The following is a 17776-nucleotide window of genomic DNA, read 5'->3' on the forward strand; positions in this document are numbered from 1 at the left end:
AACTAGAAACACAGAGAAGCACAAGAGAACCAGCAACTATAACAGGGACCTTCACAGATATGTCCAGAGTGAGCCGCCGTGTCTGTCTGCGTGATGCGTTTTCTCCGTGCAGCGTTGTGAGGCTCTGTCACCAAGACAAATAAGGTCTCACAGGCGTCAATCACACGTCTGCTGTTACCTGCAGAAAAAAACCTGCAGGATTTGCATTGGATTGGCACACACACCGCTCATTTTCACCGAGCAGCGTGTGTGTCTGAGTTTGTGTGTGTCTAAGAAACAGACTGCAAAAATTCCTTTGTGAACACTGGTGTCACATCAACAAAGGACCAAACGTTCACCTGTTGTCCTTCTGAAAATGCAGATTCGACAGCTGACAGTAGATCAGGCTTCACATGGTTAGATCATAGTCGCCTCATCTGTCCATCTGACTGCCACAACCAAAGCAGCTCCTTATTAGTCCGTGACAGCCCGCATCCACAAACATTCAGTCACCATTTCTCCACTAAACTGTACACGCAGCATACATATTTAACAAAAAGGGATACATTGGAGCACATTTAAGAGAAATGTAATTCTAACACACACAAATGGGGATGCACACACAACCTCGCACTGCGCCTGATAATGGCTGTCCAAAGGAGGGTGAGACCGGTGCTGTGGCTCAGGTGACTGTTTCATCCAGACGGCTTGACATTTTCAAGCGTGCGTATGTGAGACGGGCGGGGTAGGCGGGGTATGTCTGGGTGCGCATGTGCTTGTGCATCTGTGTGTCAGTATATCTGCAGACAACCTCTGTGCCTGGCTTTCTGAGAACCAGTTTGAGGAGATTTTGGAGCTAGGGTTAGGATTAAACTAAAGCAGTTTAAACACTTAGTTGTGATGGTAAATAGTGAACCTGTCTGTTAAAAGCACTGCCATTGTGTTAGGGATGAAAATGTTAGGTTCAATTCCATCAGACCTCTAAACCCTAAAAAAGTGAGACACTGAAACCACCGGCACCCTGCATAAAACTGAAAGGCTACTGTGAGAGAAACTGTTATGTGAGTACAGCCTTTCAGGTCGCACATAGACTCTCGTAGTTTGAAAACTCCAGGACAGGGGCAAGGGATTCCCAGTGTATGTGAGTGCCCATGTGATGAGCATTTTCAGACGTGTTAGTACAAGAAAACGACTTTCTAAATTAATGTAATAATTTATACAAATATTTAATTGCCAAACGACCAGTGTTGAAGTCAGAAAACACACTATACCACATTATTACAACACTGTGCTTTTCTTATCCTCTACATGCATTTTACAGTCAGTGTGCAGGATTGATGGGAACTTTGCAGCGGCTCTGCAGGACTTGAAGAAAGGCTTCTGTTGGCCTTAGGCAGTTATTCTACCTTTTATCTTAGTAAGTCTTTTAAAAAAGGAAAAAATGAACTTTATTCCTACCTCAGCAAGCTGCAATGACTGACTTGAATCCATCACATGAGCTCACAGAATGAGGTCCAATTTTTGGGACAGAACCAATTTTACATGGCTGACATTTAAAACTGATTCCTGTGGGAGTGTGTGGGCGAAGCTTCCAAAAGTTGGCCTTGCTGAGAAATGAAGGATATAACAACAGGGGGGAAGCCAGGACCTTACACCCTTTACTCATAATGAAGGATTTGTGTATGTAAATCTCAGGTGGCAAACAGACAGGAGGCAAAGGAAAAAGAAAAAACACAACCTAAATGTCTTAGTAAGGTGTTGGGCTACTATGTCCCACCAGAACTACTTCAGTGCACCTTGGCATTGATTCTACAAGTTTGTGGAAATGTATTGGTGGTACGTAACCCCATTCTTTTTCCTATTTAGAGTTTTGATGATAGTGTGGTAGTGAGGTAAAAATACCTCATACTGCTAGGTCCATAAATATTTGTTTTCATACATTACTACAATGAATTTTAAATGAAACAACTCAAATGAAGTTAAAGTGCAGACTTTCAGCTTTAACTCAGTGGGTTGAACAAAAAGATTGCATAAAAGGTGAGGGGGAAAAGCATTTAAAAAACCCCACAATCCCTTCATTTCAGGGGCTCAGTGGTAATTGGACAAATTAAATAAGTGAAAATAAAATGTTCATCTCCAATACTTGGTTGAAAACTCTTTGCTGGCAATGACAGCCTGAAGTCTTGAACTCATGGACTTCACCAGATGCTGAGTTTGCTCCTTTTCATTACTCTGACAGGCCTCTACTGCGGCAGCTTTCCGTTGCTGTTTGTTTGTGGGCCTTTCTGTCCAAAGTTTAGTCTTCGACAAGTGAAATGCATGCTCAGTTGGGTTAAGATCAGGTGACTCACTTGGCCGTTCAATAATATTCAACTTCTTTGCTTTAATAAACTCCTTGGTTTCTATGGCTGCATGTTTTGGGTCGTTGTCCATCTGTATTATGAAACGCCGCCCAATCAGTTTGACTGCATTTGAGCAGACAGTATGTCTCTGAACACCTCAGAGTTCACTCGGCTGCTTCTGTCCTGTGTCACATCATCAGTAAACACTAGTGTCCCAGCGCCACCTGCAGCCATGCATGCTCAAGCCATCGCACTGCCTCCACCGTGTTTTACAGATGATGTGGCATGCTTTGGATCATGAGCTGTTCCACGACTTCTCCATACTTTTTTCTTGTCATCGTTCTGGTGGAGGTTGATCTTGGTTTCATCTGTCCAAAATGTTTTTCCAGAACTGTGCTGGCTTTTTTTTTTAAAGATTTTTTTTTTAGTCCAATCTAGCCTTTCTATTCTTGAGGCTTATGCATTGCTTGCATCTTGCAGTCAACTCTTTGTATTTACTTTCATGCAGTCTTCTCTTTATGGTAGACTTGGATATGGATACATCTACCTCCTGGAGAGTGTCGTTCACTTTGGCTGTTGTGAAGGGGTTTCTCATCACTATGGAAATGATTCTGCGATCATCCACCACTGTTGTCTTCAGTTGAGTCCACCAGTGCTTTCTTTCTTTCTTGGGATGTAACAAACTGTAAATTTTGCCACCCCTAATATTGTAGTATTTTCTCAGATGTTTTTTTTTTCTGTTTTCACAGATTAAGGATGGCTCGTTTCATCTGCATGAAGAGCTCCTTTGACTGCATGTTGCCTATTCACAGCAAAATCTTCCACATGCAAGCACCACACCTTAAATGAGCTCCAGGGCTTTTATCTGCTTAATTGTAACAAATGAATTACCTACACCTGCCCATGAAATAGCCTTTGAGTCAATTTTCCAATTACTTTTGAACCCTTTAAAAAGAGGGTGGCACATGCTAAGGAGCTGAAACTCCTAAACCCTTCTTTTAATTTGAATGTGGATACCCTCAAATGAAAGCTGAGAGTCTACACATTATGTCCAAGCTTATTATATAACTATAACAGGAATCTGTTTCAGTAAACAGGTAAAAAACAAACTGTATATATCCAACTTGGTTGGAATCTTTTAGTTGGAGAGGTTGACGGATCTAGGACTCAGCTCATCACTGTGTCAGTGGATCCTCAACTTCCTCACAGACAGACCCCAATCAGTGAGGGTAGGAAAACAAGTCTCCCCCTCCATCTCACTCAGCACTGGAGTGCCTCAGGGCTGTGTTTTAATCCCCCTGCTGTACTCACTGTACACTTATGACTGTGTAGCCACATCCGACACCACCTCCATTGTCAAGTTTGCTGACGACACTGCTGTTGTGGGCCTGATCTCTGACAACATCGAGACGGCCTACCTGGAGGAGATTAGGAACCTGGAGACCTGGTGCCAGGAGAATAACCTCCTCCTAAACATCAGCAAGACTAAGGAGCTGATCGTGGACTTCACTACAAAGCAGGCGAGGAATTACAAACCCCTCATCATCAGTGGCACGCCAGTGGAGAGAGTGGACAGTTTCCGATACCTGGGTGTCCACATCACTCAGGACCTGTCATGGTCCTGTCACATCAACACCCTGGTTAAGAAAGCCCGTCAGCGTCTCTTCTTCCTCAGAAGACTTAGAGACTTCCATCTGCCACTGAAGGTGCTCAAGAACTTCTACTCCTGCACCATCGAGAGCGTCCTGACGGCAAACATCTGCACCTGGTTTGGGAACAGCACCAAGCAGGACAGACGAGATCTGTCCTGCTTGGTGCGCTCGGCAGAACGCATCATTCAATCAGAGCTCCCTGACCTGCTGTCCATCTACACCAAGCGGTGCAAGTCCAAAGCTAGGAAGATTATGATGGACCTCTCCCATCCCAACAATGGACTCTTCTCACTGTTGAAGTCTGGGAAGCGCTTCCGCTCCCTTAAGGCCAAAACAGAGAGAATGAGGAGGAGCTTCTTCCCCCAGGCTATTCGGGCCCTGAACCAGGTGTAGGACTGGACTCTCCCAAACACGTCACTATAAGACTGGACTCTCACACACGTCACCACACGCACCACCACACATTTCCTATAATCCTATAATTCCTATAATTTATAATCCTTATCTTTATAATCTCTTCTGCTATTTGCACATTCTTTATTGTAAATTCCTAAGTTAATTTGTAAATTTTTGTAGTAAATTGTAAATATTGTAAAACTTTTTTTCTGTCATTTAATGGTCGGGCATTGTACAGCTACAAGCATTTCACCCCCATGTCATACTGTGTATGGTTGTGTGTGTGTGACAAATAAAATTTGAATTTGAATTTGATTTGAAGTATATGACTCGATTTCATTTACATTCATCAAATCATTTATTGACCCCTCGTGCTGTATGGATGTCCTGAAAGAGACCATTCCTATTAGGATGCTTCATTATAGAAAAAGTCTAAACAAAATAACTTTGTATTGATTTGCAAGGCACCCTTCCCACTCCATTGCATAAAAGGGCTCCTCTCACTGCAGCGATCAAGGGTACAGATTTGCCCTTTGATATATTACCTGTCTATATCTGCCTTCAGTTGCTCCCACAGACATACCACTGCTGCGCTGATCTAACTCCCTGTGTCGGCTGACATGTGCTCGCCTACCTCTGATGCTGAGCGCTGGGTGAGAAGTCCAGCTGCTTGCATCACAGGTGATCTCCTGCGGAGAAGCAGAGCTAAGATGTGTAGTGCTGGCTGTCCAGTGGGCTCTCGTAGGATGGATTTTGCTGCCTGGTTTGTTGCTATGGACTGCTTAGTACTGATAAGGGCTGGTCAAAGCTTCCATTTCCTCAAAGCAGAGACATACCTGCTGTGTACTTGCTGCACACACACACACAGGTGCACGCACAGATTGTCATGCAGCTGCAATCACAGCAATAAACTGCTGAGATCACGGCATAAAATAGAAACTACAATGTAAATAGATGTAGAACACAGTGAAAGCCCAACACAAAAAGCTCTGCAGCAAAGTTTCCAGCATTCAGAAAGGTGCAGTTCGTACCAAACGCCGACTGTCGAAGCTGTAGTTTGTGACGTTGACCTGGACTGCACCACTGCACATTGTAAGATGTTGCTGTCATTGTGTGCCCACCCTGTTCCTTTACGCTGTGGCGATGGAGACGTGTTTCTCAGCGGCTCTTTTCAAAGCTGTTGCAGCATGAGGGTACAAAGAAAAAAAAAAGGTGCTTATCAGCACAAGAAATGAATCAATTTGCCAGCATGAATCACTACTCGCTTTCCCAAAGCAGCACCAGCGTTTGCAGCAGCAGCTGACCCTTTGTCGGTTGCTTCTCCCTCACTGTGTGCCGCTTCACACACCCATTGCTCAGCTCTGGGGGAGAAATTTATTGAGTGGATACTGTATGTCAATAAATCCTGCAAGAGCTTAACCTGATCTGAAAAGGAGTATTTGATTGTTTCTCAGAAGTCATTAACAAGACTTTTTTTTACTCGGTAATAACGTCCAAAGTAAATTGTCTCTTCACGTGTCAGCGCAGCTAACGGTGCAGCAGCAGAAATGGAAACGACGAGAGAAAAATTATGGCATTTCTGATTGTGAAACGAAAATCTGACAGCAAATAAAACGGAGAAGGAGGAAAATGGCTTTTCTGATGTGCCCTCTGTTCAGGAGCACCTGCGGATTGGACTGCTTCTTGCACATTAATGAGTTTTAAAGAAACTGCTGCGGGGTCCTGGTTTATTAATGTAGAGAAGAGAGCAACAAAATGTTCCCAATTAAAATGAAGATGAATCGCAGCAGCGGGTGCCTGTTGTGGCTCTCCTTTTCTATCTCTGCCATACAGACAGGTCATTAGGCACTAAAGGCTGCTCTGGTCCCACGGTGGTGAAGCCTGAGCGCATCACATCCCTCTCAGAGAGCTTTACTGTACCACGCTCTGTAGGGTGGACAGGAAGGAAATGTGGACTCTGAAGTAATCAGGGTTTGACGTTGCTGACTTACTTAATAAGCCTAATTCAATTTATGGAGTGTCCTACTGATATTCTGTGTTGTAGTTCTCAGGAAGTGCCATTTTTCTGTTTGGAGTCTCACACGAGTGAAAGAGTAAAGAGGAGTAAAGATTCTGTAAAGTGCTGTTGTAGCATTGTAGCAAGACCATTTACAAACACCCTGTTGTGTTAAGATAATGAGATTTTTGCACCAACTTAATGTTACGTTTGGACTCTTAAGCGTTATATTTTTCCTCATTAAGTGAATTCTAGTCATAACCTTTAACTGCAGGTTTTTAAAAATCTCCTGCTTCCTTTGTCGCCTCCTTCTGGTAACAGAACTCTTTCTTTTGGCAGATAGTTTTTCCACAGTTACCCTGCATTTCAAATACCCAGGGAGACCCAGGATACTGTCCTCCCCATGTTTTGGTTACGCCACCCAGCCTTCATTTTACAGTGTCCTATCTGATGACAGACTGAACTGCACTGGGAATGTGGTGACACACCAAGTGCCAATGGTTTCTCTACTCTACAGGCACCACAATCTGGAGTTAACATTACTTCACAGTGATGAGTCTAAGCAAAAAAGTAGCTTTTTCCCATTCAAACAAACAATCACACACACAAAAAGATCAAATTCTTAAAGCTCAGATCAAGGGTAATGCCCTATAGTACCCTAAGTGTGTCCTTTCATATATCACCTGTCTGTTTCTGTACTGAACTTTCCAGAAAGGCTCAACCTGGTTTGATATTTCTAAATAATTTGGGATTAATAGTTTTCTTTGGACATTAGTTTGTCTGCGTATCTGACCATTTTCAGAGGATTTTTTAAAAAGCCACTTAACACTGACCTATGAATCATTCAAGCATAAAAAGGCACATAACTCAAGGGGTGAACCAGTGTTGTGCCTACACATAAAAGACAACTCAGGAAAGAAATTATTTTTTTTAGCACCATGCAGGACAGACGAGCTCTACAGAGGGTTGTGCGGTCAGCTGAGCGCACCATCCGCTCCGAGCTCCCTGACCTGCACTCAGTCTACAGCAGGCGGTGCTGGACCAAGGCCAGGAAGATCGTGAAGGACCTCTGCCATCCCAACAACGGACCGTTCTCTCTGTTGAGGTCAAGCGATTCCGCTTCCTGAAGACCAACACAGAGACTGAGGAGGAGCTTCTTAAGATAAGATAAGATAAGATAGAACTTTATTAATCCCTCGGGTGGGTTCCTCTGGGAAATTCGACTTCCAAAAAGCACAGCAACGACCGAAGTTACAGTTACAGAATTGTTATATATATATATACATATATATATATATATATATATATATATATATACACACACACACACACACACACACACACATATATAAATACAGAGACAAATATAAATAAAATATACAAAGGGGATAAATAGAATAAATAGGAATAAAAAATAAAAATACAAGTGAATTGCACATTTCAAGTATTGAGTCTATTGCACTGTTGACTATTTACAAAAAGTATTGCACAGTGAGGTGAAGAGGCACTACAGCTTAGTTGTTCCCCCCTCCTTTGTCCTCCTGTTTCCCCTCCCTCTCCCCTCCAGAGAGGAGTTAAACAGTCTGATGGCGTGTGGGACAAAGGAGTTTTTAAGTCTGTTAGTTCTTGTCTTGGGGAGAAGCAACCTGTCACTGAACAGACTCTTCTGGTTGTTAATGGCCGTGTGCAGAGGATGCCCAGCATTGTTCATAATGTCCAGCAGCTTTTTTAGTGTCCTTTTCTCTGCCACTGTCACCAGAGTGTCCAGCTTCATGCCGACCACAGAGCCAGCCTTCTTGATCAGTTTCTCTAGCCTGCATGAGTCCTTCTTTGCTGTGCTGCTCCCCCAGCACACCACAGCATAGAAAAGTACTCCAGCAACCACTGACTGGTAAAACATCCTCAGGAGCTTCCTGCAGATGTTAAAAGACCTCAGCCTCCTGAGGAAGTACAGTCGGCTTTGGGCTTTTTTATACAGGTGCTCTGTGTTGCATGACCAGTCCAGTTTATTGTCCACCCACAGCCCGAGGTACTTGTACTTGTTGACCACCTCCACCTCCTCCCCCTCTATCTGAACCGGCAGTGGACCTTCTCTGGACCTCCCGAAGTCCACAACCAGTTCCTTCTTCCCGCAGGCGATACGGTCTCTCAATCACACCACCACACAGCACATATGGACATTCTGGACATTGTTTTCACTTCATCACTTAAATCACTTTAAGCATATTTGCACTGCATTTAGGCTGCTGTTATTGTCTATATATATATTTATATTTTCTCATACATTCTTATATATTTCTATACTGTGTATTTGTGTATTTTGTTGTACAGTTATTTTATTTTCAACTTTAATTTATATATTTTATCTTATTCCTTCCCAGTTAAATTTACCCTTCATTCTAATTTGTGTTGTACAGTTATTTCATTTTTAACTTTAACTTTAATTTTATTTAATTTTATTCCTTCCTAGTTAAATTTACCCTTTTTAATTTTCATATTTATTTCCTATCTTTTCTTTTTTCTTTAGGTCACGAGCAGTTGTGTAAGCATTTCATTGCATATCGTACTGTGTATGACTGTGTATGTGACAAATAAAATTTGAATTTGGAACGATATCAGTCATGGACTGGCCTCCCCACAGCCCATAGCAGCTTATAAATACATATTTATTCAGATCTTTGTGGCATTTGTTAAAATAAAATCTATTTTGGAAAGTATCCATCACTGAAATTCTGATTAAAATGCCTCAACAGCAACATCTGGAGGTTAGAGGAGTCATAGCCATCTGTGTGATTATGAAGAAGAAAGGAGATCAGCAGGAGTCTCGCCTCATCAGGATCGGGATCTCTTGTTAGTTCAAGGTTCAAGGTTCTTTATTCATTATATGCATAGTTATACAAGTATAACACACTTGGGGGGGAGAACATTATATATTATATACATTAGCTGAATGTGCAGTAGTACATTTAACTCACTTCAGTTTGTTCATGTTAAAGCTTGTAGCAGATCTAAAGGACTGTTAAACTAAAAGAGTGGATTTCGAAGGAGAGATTCATCAGCGACGGAGCGCTGCCGGGGAAAGGATGGACAGTTTTGCTCTGCTGCCACAGCTGAAGGCCTCACTGCTGGATCCTGTATGGCCAATGGACTGCTTCATGGGCTATAGCATGGAGGGTGCTTTTGTGCTTTTCTCCTGCTGAGTACAGGTCATTTGGCGTTACAAAGTCCAGAGAAGAAGATCTTTATTTCTGCCATGCTCTTAAAACTGTTATTACCACATATTTACTACTGTGCAAACTCTGGTTTTGCTGTATTTCCATGTGTATTTGCACATTTCAATAAATCACTGCAACTAATCCACATTTTCCTTGCAAAATATGTCACGGTTCTGGGTCAGTTTGACCCAGTATTTTGAGTTGTTATGTTAGGTGTGTGTTTTGCATTATGGATTGTTTTCTTACTCTCTTGTAGTGCTTGTGTTGCTGATGGTGATGATGATTATTATTAGAGTTTCATGTTTTAAGGATTTGTTGTCTCGTGTATAGTTTGAGTTCCATGTATTATTTTCTGTCTGCCTCTCAGTGTTGAGTCTGTGTCTTTGTGTAGTGAATCATGTTTCCTGTTTTATTGTGAAGGTCTGTGTCTCATGTGAGTGTGTTCAGTTTTACTGCTCCCCTGTCTCGTTAGCCCTGATCTCTCCTAGCTGTGTCTCCCTTCTGTCTTCCATTCCCTGATTACTTCCCTGTGTATATTAGCCCTGTGTTTGCCCTTGTTCAGTGTCGTGTCCTACCCTCAGATTCTGCCTGCGTGTTGCCAGTTCTCATATTTCATTGTTCTGCTCATGTTTGTTCATTGCCAGCAATAAAACTGTGGTTTTCTGTTGAAATTTGGCTTCACGACTCCTGCGTTTGGATCCTCACCTCCGCTTGCCTGCACACAGAGCCCTGACAAAATATAAAGAAATGAGTGATGGCTCAAACTTTTGCATGGTCTTGTACACTGAAACTTTGGCCATGTTTAATAAATATAATAAAAACTTAGAGAAACGGAATGGGTTTTAAATTCTTTAGAAGATGTTATCTGAGGTGTGAGATGAAACAGAATGAAAAACAGTGCTGTTATTCTAAAAGAGCAAAGCCATTTGCAGGTAAGGGAAGAATTTATATAGCACCTATATCAGACATCACAAAGTGCTTTACAAAAGAAAGACGAGGTGCTTTAATAAAACTAACTTTATTCTCCATGAAAGCATCAAAGACATATTTTTGCGTCTTCTAAAATGGATCTGAATAGTATTTTTCAAAATCACAAATAATTTGGACAGCACAAACAAAAAGCACTTCACTCCAACAAGAAAACACAAATTAATAAAGTAAATCAACAAGAGGCAGGCCACTGAAACACAGCCTAATACAGAGACGCAAGAAGGCTAGATATTTAAATGAAAGCGCGCGTGGTAGCGAGGTGAATCGGGAACACGGGCCGATCTTTTATCCTTTCTAAGCCTACTAGTCTAAATGTATACTGGAAGCAGACAAAGTGCTTTGAACCTTGAAAATTGTTTAAGAAAAGAAGCCTAAACCTAATGTTTTCCAGACTAAAACATCATAAACGCAATTCCTTTTTGACTCATGAAACTGAAGACATAAATGAAAATTAGTAGCGGTAACGTCAGAGCATTTTTGCTGCACGTTTATTTAAATCATTTTCAGAAGCCAGAAGAGGCAAAAACAGAGAAGTAACACTCAAGAATAAATGTCAGAAAAATCATTTTCACCACTATTTTATACCAAAGACTTTGATATGATAATCTGATATTTAAGTGATTATAGTTTTGTCAGTTGGCCACCAGTTGCTCCTGACAGCTCAAACGTTTCCATTTTATTTTCATGTAATAGACAACAGAGTTCTGCTCTGCTGCTGTGATATCTTTGTGAATCATAAGAGCGCTGTGTGTTTTTTACTTTCTTTGTCTGTCACTCTGCAGGGTGCCACTCTGATCACTTCATCTAATGGAGCACAAGTCAAAAGGGATGGAGGGAAGCAGAGAGAAAGCGAGAGAGATTGCAGAGCATGCTCTTATCTCCCCTGGGGCTTAATCTTACAGCATCGCACACACACTCACACAGAATTATCAATTATGTATACATAGAAATGTATCTAAAGTCTACCTTGCCTCCTCCTTTCACTCCCTTGAAGATATCTAACAGCAAAGTTTCAAAAATGTCTTCTCTTCCAGCTGGCCAGACACTCGGCGAGCAATACACTGTTTACCCCATTATCGTCCCTGACCGCTGACACCAAATCAAATGGAAAAGTACATACACATATATTTGTAGCCGGGGGAGACGCTAGCAAGATATGAGATCCACATCGGGTCAGCAGCTTGCCGCTTCTAAATGAAGAGGTTTTTGTCTCTGTGGCCCACTCCTGTCCCTGAGGGAATGCATTGTCTGGTCTGCCCCGGTTTGGAGCTGCAGTTCAGTCTCTAAAATGCTTTAAAAGCTCCTGGTTGTAGTAATCTGAAAGCGTAACACGGTTTTCTCTGAAATGCTGGGGAGATGTGCAAAGTAGGTAGTGTTTGAAAATGTGTGTTTATCATTAGCGGAGGTCATTTTGTTCTCAGACCATTTAATCTGCAAATTCATTATAATTGCAAGATTGCACAAAAACAAAAGCTTCTTCCCTCGAATCAAAGGACATCATGCTTGCTGCCAAAAACACCAGACAACTGACTGCTCACTGTTCCTTACTTCCCCGTTGCTACGCAAGTACGTGGTTTGCATTGCTGGTGTCAGATTTACCATCAACATTATTTTTCTTATACTGGGACTTTATTTCCATGGAAAGGCACACAAAAGCATATTTTCATTACAAGATGGAAACAGCCAGTTGACTAAACCTGACTGCTGCTGAGATGAAGGTGGTTATGGCGCGTAAATGTTATTTGAGCTCCTCTCCAGTGACAGACGTTGATATTCCAACCAGTCTCTGACAGTTATTTTTCATGTTATACTGCCATGAAGCACATCCATAAAACTGTGAATCAAAGATGGCTGCAGTAACTGTTACATCAGCCACGGCTTTGTGATTTTCACTTTTATCGTTAGCAAATGCTAACGTCCATCTAGGAGCGCCACAAGTGGGGGAAGGAAAAAACCCCGTATCTTTAATACTCAGCTATTATTTCTTAACATGAAAAGTGATTTAACTGTATACCCAAGCCTACGAAAAAATATTAATACTTTCCTAAGTCTCCCTACCACCACCAACACCTCCTCTTGCTGATCAGATTATACCTTCTGTCTGGGGGGGATGGGCTAGTTTTCAGACGCGACGCCAGAAAGCATTATCAACAATGTCAAAACTACCCAAACGTGACAGAGGTACAGTGAAGATAATGTGATGAAAAAAGTTGTCTTTTACTTTAGTTATGTCTTTTACTTCAGTGTTGTGTTATCCTGCTAATTTGTTTTTGAATGGTAGTAGCCGTTAGCCTAACATGGTTAGCTAATAAGTCAAGCTAGTTTTAAAATCAGTTAAAATACAGTAGCATTGGGGGTGGGGGGGGGGGGGGGGGGGTACGTTTTAATAGAAAACAGTTATAAAGGTTATATCACCCACCTTACATTACTTACTGAAATTTATAAAGATTGAATCTATTTAGCAGGTTTTACATTTGTCAATATTTTTTAACCTCTGGTTAGCTAATGTTTGCCCTGCTTGTAGTGAACATGCTATTCCTTTTCCACCTCTTCATGTATCATAATGTTAGCCAAGTTCTGTGTTTATAATGTTAATCTTTATCTCAGTGTTAAAGTGCACATAATGAATATTAATATTAAATTATCGCATTCTTACCGATACAGCAACAATACTGATGAGCTTGTAAACATACATGGCTGGAATGTTCTGGCTTTCCCCCTGGATTCAGATAGGCTGAATTTTATGAATATAGCAGGGTGCACACACATTCATGCAGCTGTTTTAATAATACACTAATGTACAGTCATTTTCCTTTTACACTCATACCACTGATTTGTCTACACCAGCTGTATTTAACCTCTCCATTTTAGTACGGAGAGAAAGACAAAGACTATGAGGAAGGACAGGACTGTATACACATTAACAACTAACTGGGGTTGGAAACAGGATGGAAACCAGACACAGATGAAAGTAATCAAAGCAATCACAGCAGTAAGAAACAAAAGCCAACAAACCATCGAAGTAAAACAGGGAGTATAACAACAAACACTGGTGAAGCAAGCATAATAAACTCAAGATAGAAACAAACCTAGAAGAACAAAAACTAGAATAACTAAGAATCCAGAACAGGAAAACATAAAACCCAATTATCAAAACCAGGAACTTAGTTTTGGGATGCAAGGGTGGAGCGACAAGTAGGGATGGGATTTTGATTCCATCTTATTGATTCTCACTGAGTTCTCATTGGCTCCGCCTTGAGAGTCACCGCCATCTCTAAGCAACATGTTAATGAGATTACATTTGTGGAAATTAATTGCATGCTGTGTGGTCAAACATTTGTGCATATTAGAGGTATTGCTGACTGTGTAGATGCTTGTAAGGAGCTGAAGTTGAGTTAGTGGTATAATGCAGTTGTTTCTATCTTGAATGCAGTCTGCACTTTACCATCACACTCTTGTCCTTTTGTGTAATAAAAAAAAAAATCTATATCCACGCTGTTGACTGTGCCACTATTTCCTCTATCGGCACACGAACTGAAATTGGCTTACTGACAATTGTAAGTGGAACTGTGATAAGCGGGATCAATAGGTAGGCAGACTAACGAACCAAGGATTTGAACTGGGAACTGGTTCTTGTAGAGAACTGGTTCTCGACTCCCATCCCTACTGTTAACACAGGATGGTTAACACAGTTATAAAATGTCAGAATTTTATCAAGTAGACATGGGAGTTTAAATGGGGAGTTGGGATTAACATGACTTAGTCTCTAGTGGTCACATAAGGAACTGAGTTTTTGGCCTTTTTCAGCCCCTGAGTGTGGGCGACACCACTGGCTACTGATGGCAATGCTGGACTAGAGCGACAGCGGAGTTCTTTTACTGCACGTTTGCATTTATGCAAATACATTCATGTTTTTTCCACGTCTGACGCACACGTGTGTGATTGAATGTCAAAACTGTTGAGGGTACGTGAAACCTCTCGTTGTGTGAGTTTCGTGCACTCTCCTGAAATGTGATAGAGATAATTACTGCATTCACCGGTGCTTGTAGATAGCACCTCTCAGGGAGCACTGCACGGCGCTGCTTTCCCTTTCTGTCCTGGACAATTAATAGCTAAGGAGAACAAGACGCTTCTTGAGGGGTTGAAGACTTTAATGGAAAAACTAAGGCTTGCTCTTCACAGATCCTTTTTGCACCTCTGTATTCATAACTTATTAACATGAAAAGCTTGTGCATTTTAAAAAGGATACATACACAAGTAAAGCCGGCAACACCTTGACATTTACACATTTTACTTTCACTATAATCTTTTTCTTTCAGTGTTTTCATAACCTAATTACTTTTCAAACCTTTACGTGTCTGTAATTACTCATAATTTTGCACCAACACAGTTTGCATGCTCTTTGTAGATACATGGCATCGTACTCATTTGTAGTAATTAGCACAATTAAGCCATTGCCATGGGGCTTTTAGCTGATGTTGTGTAACAACAGTTGATTAGGCTTAAGTTCTTCTATTACCAGCCTAAAAGGCACCCAGTACAATAATTTTATACTTTTTATCCTTTGGGAGTTTGAGCCACTGGTCACACGCTTGATGAGAAGAGCCAAGCTGCTCTTTTTGTCTTGAATAGATAGTTTTCTTTCTCATGCGTACTCCTCAGAACTAATAATAAGTATTTTGGGGGGAAGTTTATCACAACTGCACAACTTTTGTGTACTGCTAATCTCCACTTCTCATGTCCCTTCAAAAATCACATTATGCTCATACTTTCAGAGATCCTTTTGGAATTTAAAGTACAAGAGTTTTCCGTTTCCCAAGGGGAAACATTTCTTTTGGACCTTCCCAAATTCCAAAAGTTTCTGGGAAATACAGTTATTTATTTTCTTACTGAGAGCTAAATAAGAAGCTACTTGTTTAATTTGGGAAGCAATTAGTGTTTGAAAACTGGAGAGTACACAGCTGCAGTGTTATGCTGAATCATTAACAGTAGCTCCATCTCAGGGGGGTTTCTTACACTTTAGAGATATCATTAAACTTAGATATTTATGTTTTCTGCATTTGACCTGATAAATGTGCCTTATTTTGCTGAAGGTAGAACATCGGAGAGGAGAAAGAAGTCTTAAGAATTTTTTTATATATTCTGCTCACCTTTTCTTGCCATGACCTTTGTGTCTTTTAAGGCCAATTTGTGGTTACTGAGCCTGTGCTTGGTTATGGTCTGTCTCTGCTTATTATCTCTGACAGTAAGAGAGGCTTTCTGTCAGTTCAAAATATCCATTTATGGCCAGATAACCTTTTAATCTACTTTGACTTTTGCTTTCTTCCCCTTAGTGTTCCACGTTATTTCATTGCATAGCAGTGTTGTTGTGAGACAGTTCAGCGTGTGTGTCGAGGAGGCAGTTAGTCTCACCAGACTCTTTTTAGTTCACGTCCTGGATTTGGAGGTTTTGTTTTATACCCTCCACTATCTCTGTGAGGAAGAGCACAGAAACAAGGAAAGGCTGTTTCTGTGCTGGAAGATTTGACTTTTAAAGCTTTCTGTGTTCCCTTTTAGTGTCCCTTATTTGACCCAAGGGTACCAAACTACATTTGTTTGGCTGTGGAAAGCGTTAGTGCCTTACAGTTGTATCTACTGTTATTTCTGTTTCTGTTTGTTTTGCTTTGTGCGGTGACTTCTAGTCTTGTCATTGCTTTAAGAGTTCCAGGCAATAAGCAGAAATTCCATTAATTCCATCTGCCAGATTACATCATATAAACCACATCTTATAGTTCAGTCAGGATCAGTATAATGAAAAGAAGACTGGATTGACTGGGATCCCCCTGCTCTTCCATTCACATATGTAAAAAGCCATAGAAAGTAAGCAATATCAAAAACATGATGCATGGAAAAGAGCAGGCATCAATGACAACAGATCTGGGTTGGAAGTGGGTTGCAAAGCAGCTTGCAAACTGCATCAGTTATAAATAAATGGTAAATGGCCTGAATTTGTATAGCGCTTTACTAGTCCCTAAGGACCCCAAAGCGCTTTACATATCCAGTCATCCACCCATTCACACACACATTCACACACTGGTGATGGTTATCTTATGAAGCTAAAGCTAAATAGTGCAGCAGGTTTGTGATAAACAAGTGGATGTGTAGAAGGACATCAGCTGAGCCATAAGCTGCTTTGGGCTTGCTGAGTTGGCGCTATGCTCATTTTTTCTCACTTTAGATTTTTCATAAATTTGTGCTAGTAGGCAGATTTTGTTAAACTAAATTAATTGCCGCTTGGTTAGATGAGTGAGTGGCATTTAACTTTTGGCTTGCTCAAAAGAAACTATGGTGATGTGAAGACCAGAATCAGCCAGGCAGCAACATTTGTCCAGGTGAGGAAAGTCTAGATCTGCCAACACACCAACTCGAACATCTGCACTGGGCAAAGTTAAGATTAATGTGTACCAGTGCCCATGACAGATCCTCTCACTCTAATGGGAAGAAAAGACATACCATCATCAGCTTGTGTTGATGTAGCAGACAGACCAACGGCCCATAGTAGACGAGATCTTGGGAAGGAGATGGAGATGGCTTGGACACACCCTGACAAAGTTGGTAACTAATATTATAAGACAATCCCAAAACTGAAACCTAAAGAAAGTGGAGACGACTGGGAAACACCTGGCAGACAAAGCAAGAGGACTGGGATGGGGATGTGTGGTAAGGGAAACTGAGGACAGGCGGTGACGGCAGTCAGTTATCAATGGGTTGTGCTCCGGGACGGGAAAAAGGTCCTAACTGATTAAACTGAATAAACTATTAAAAAAACATTGAGTTGCAGTGATTCTCTAGACTTAATTTGCCACCTCACGTAACTTTACTGTCAGGAGCTTTTCCACTCGCTAGCTGTGAATTCACTGGACTGACATCAGTGCCAATCAGACATTACACAACTTTGGACTATAGTTCTGTCAGCTTAAAAACGTATCAACTACATGCAACATTAATGCTCATCTGCACCTCTGTGAGGTAGTGACTTATGATGTGAATCGGATATTAGGCAAAATAATCAGCAGGCCAAAAAGAGCAAAATGGCAAAATAATAAGAAAGCAAAGTAAGAACCCAGCGAATTAGTCAGTAAGTCAGTTTCTCATTCTCTGTATTATTTCTGTGAGCCAGCCACAGTGTGTGACTGCCTATTTAGCCTAGAAGCTGCCAGAGTTTGC

At 41.3% G+C, this 17776-nt stretch overlaps 1 long non-coding RNA gene across 1 annotated transcript; it reads right to left on the bottom strand.

Annotated features, from left to right (window-relative positions):
• Positions 1-9284: 9284 nt before the first annotated feature.
• Positions 9285-13281, bottom strand: LOC147301020 (uncharacterized). The gene is made up of 3 exons (XR_015127067.1): positions 13227-13281; positions 10156-10309; positions 9285-9558 (listed from the first exon to the last, which is right to left on the bottom strand). It is a non-coding gene; the product is annotated as an uncharacterized LOC147301020 (long non-coding RNA).
• Between the last annotated feature and the right edge of the window lie 4495 nt (positions 13282-17776).

The sequence above is a fragment of the Aulonocara sp. 'chitande type north' Nkhata Bay genome, linkage group LG23, assembly GCF_057382095.1.
Source record: "Aulonocara sp. 'chitande type north' Nkhata Bay isolate Kocher_YH1m ecotype deep benthic linkage group LG23, A_spYH_male_GT1.1, whole genome shotgun sequence".
Taxonomy (NCBI): Eukaryota; Metazoa; Chordata; class Actinopteri; order Cichliformes; family Cichlidae; genus Aulonocara; species Aulonocara sp. 'chitande type north' Nkhata Bay.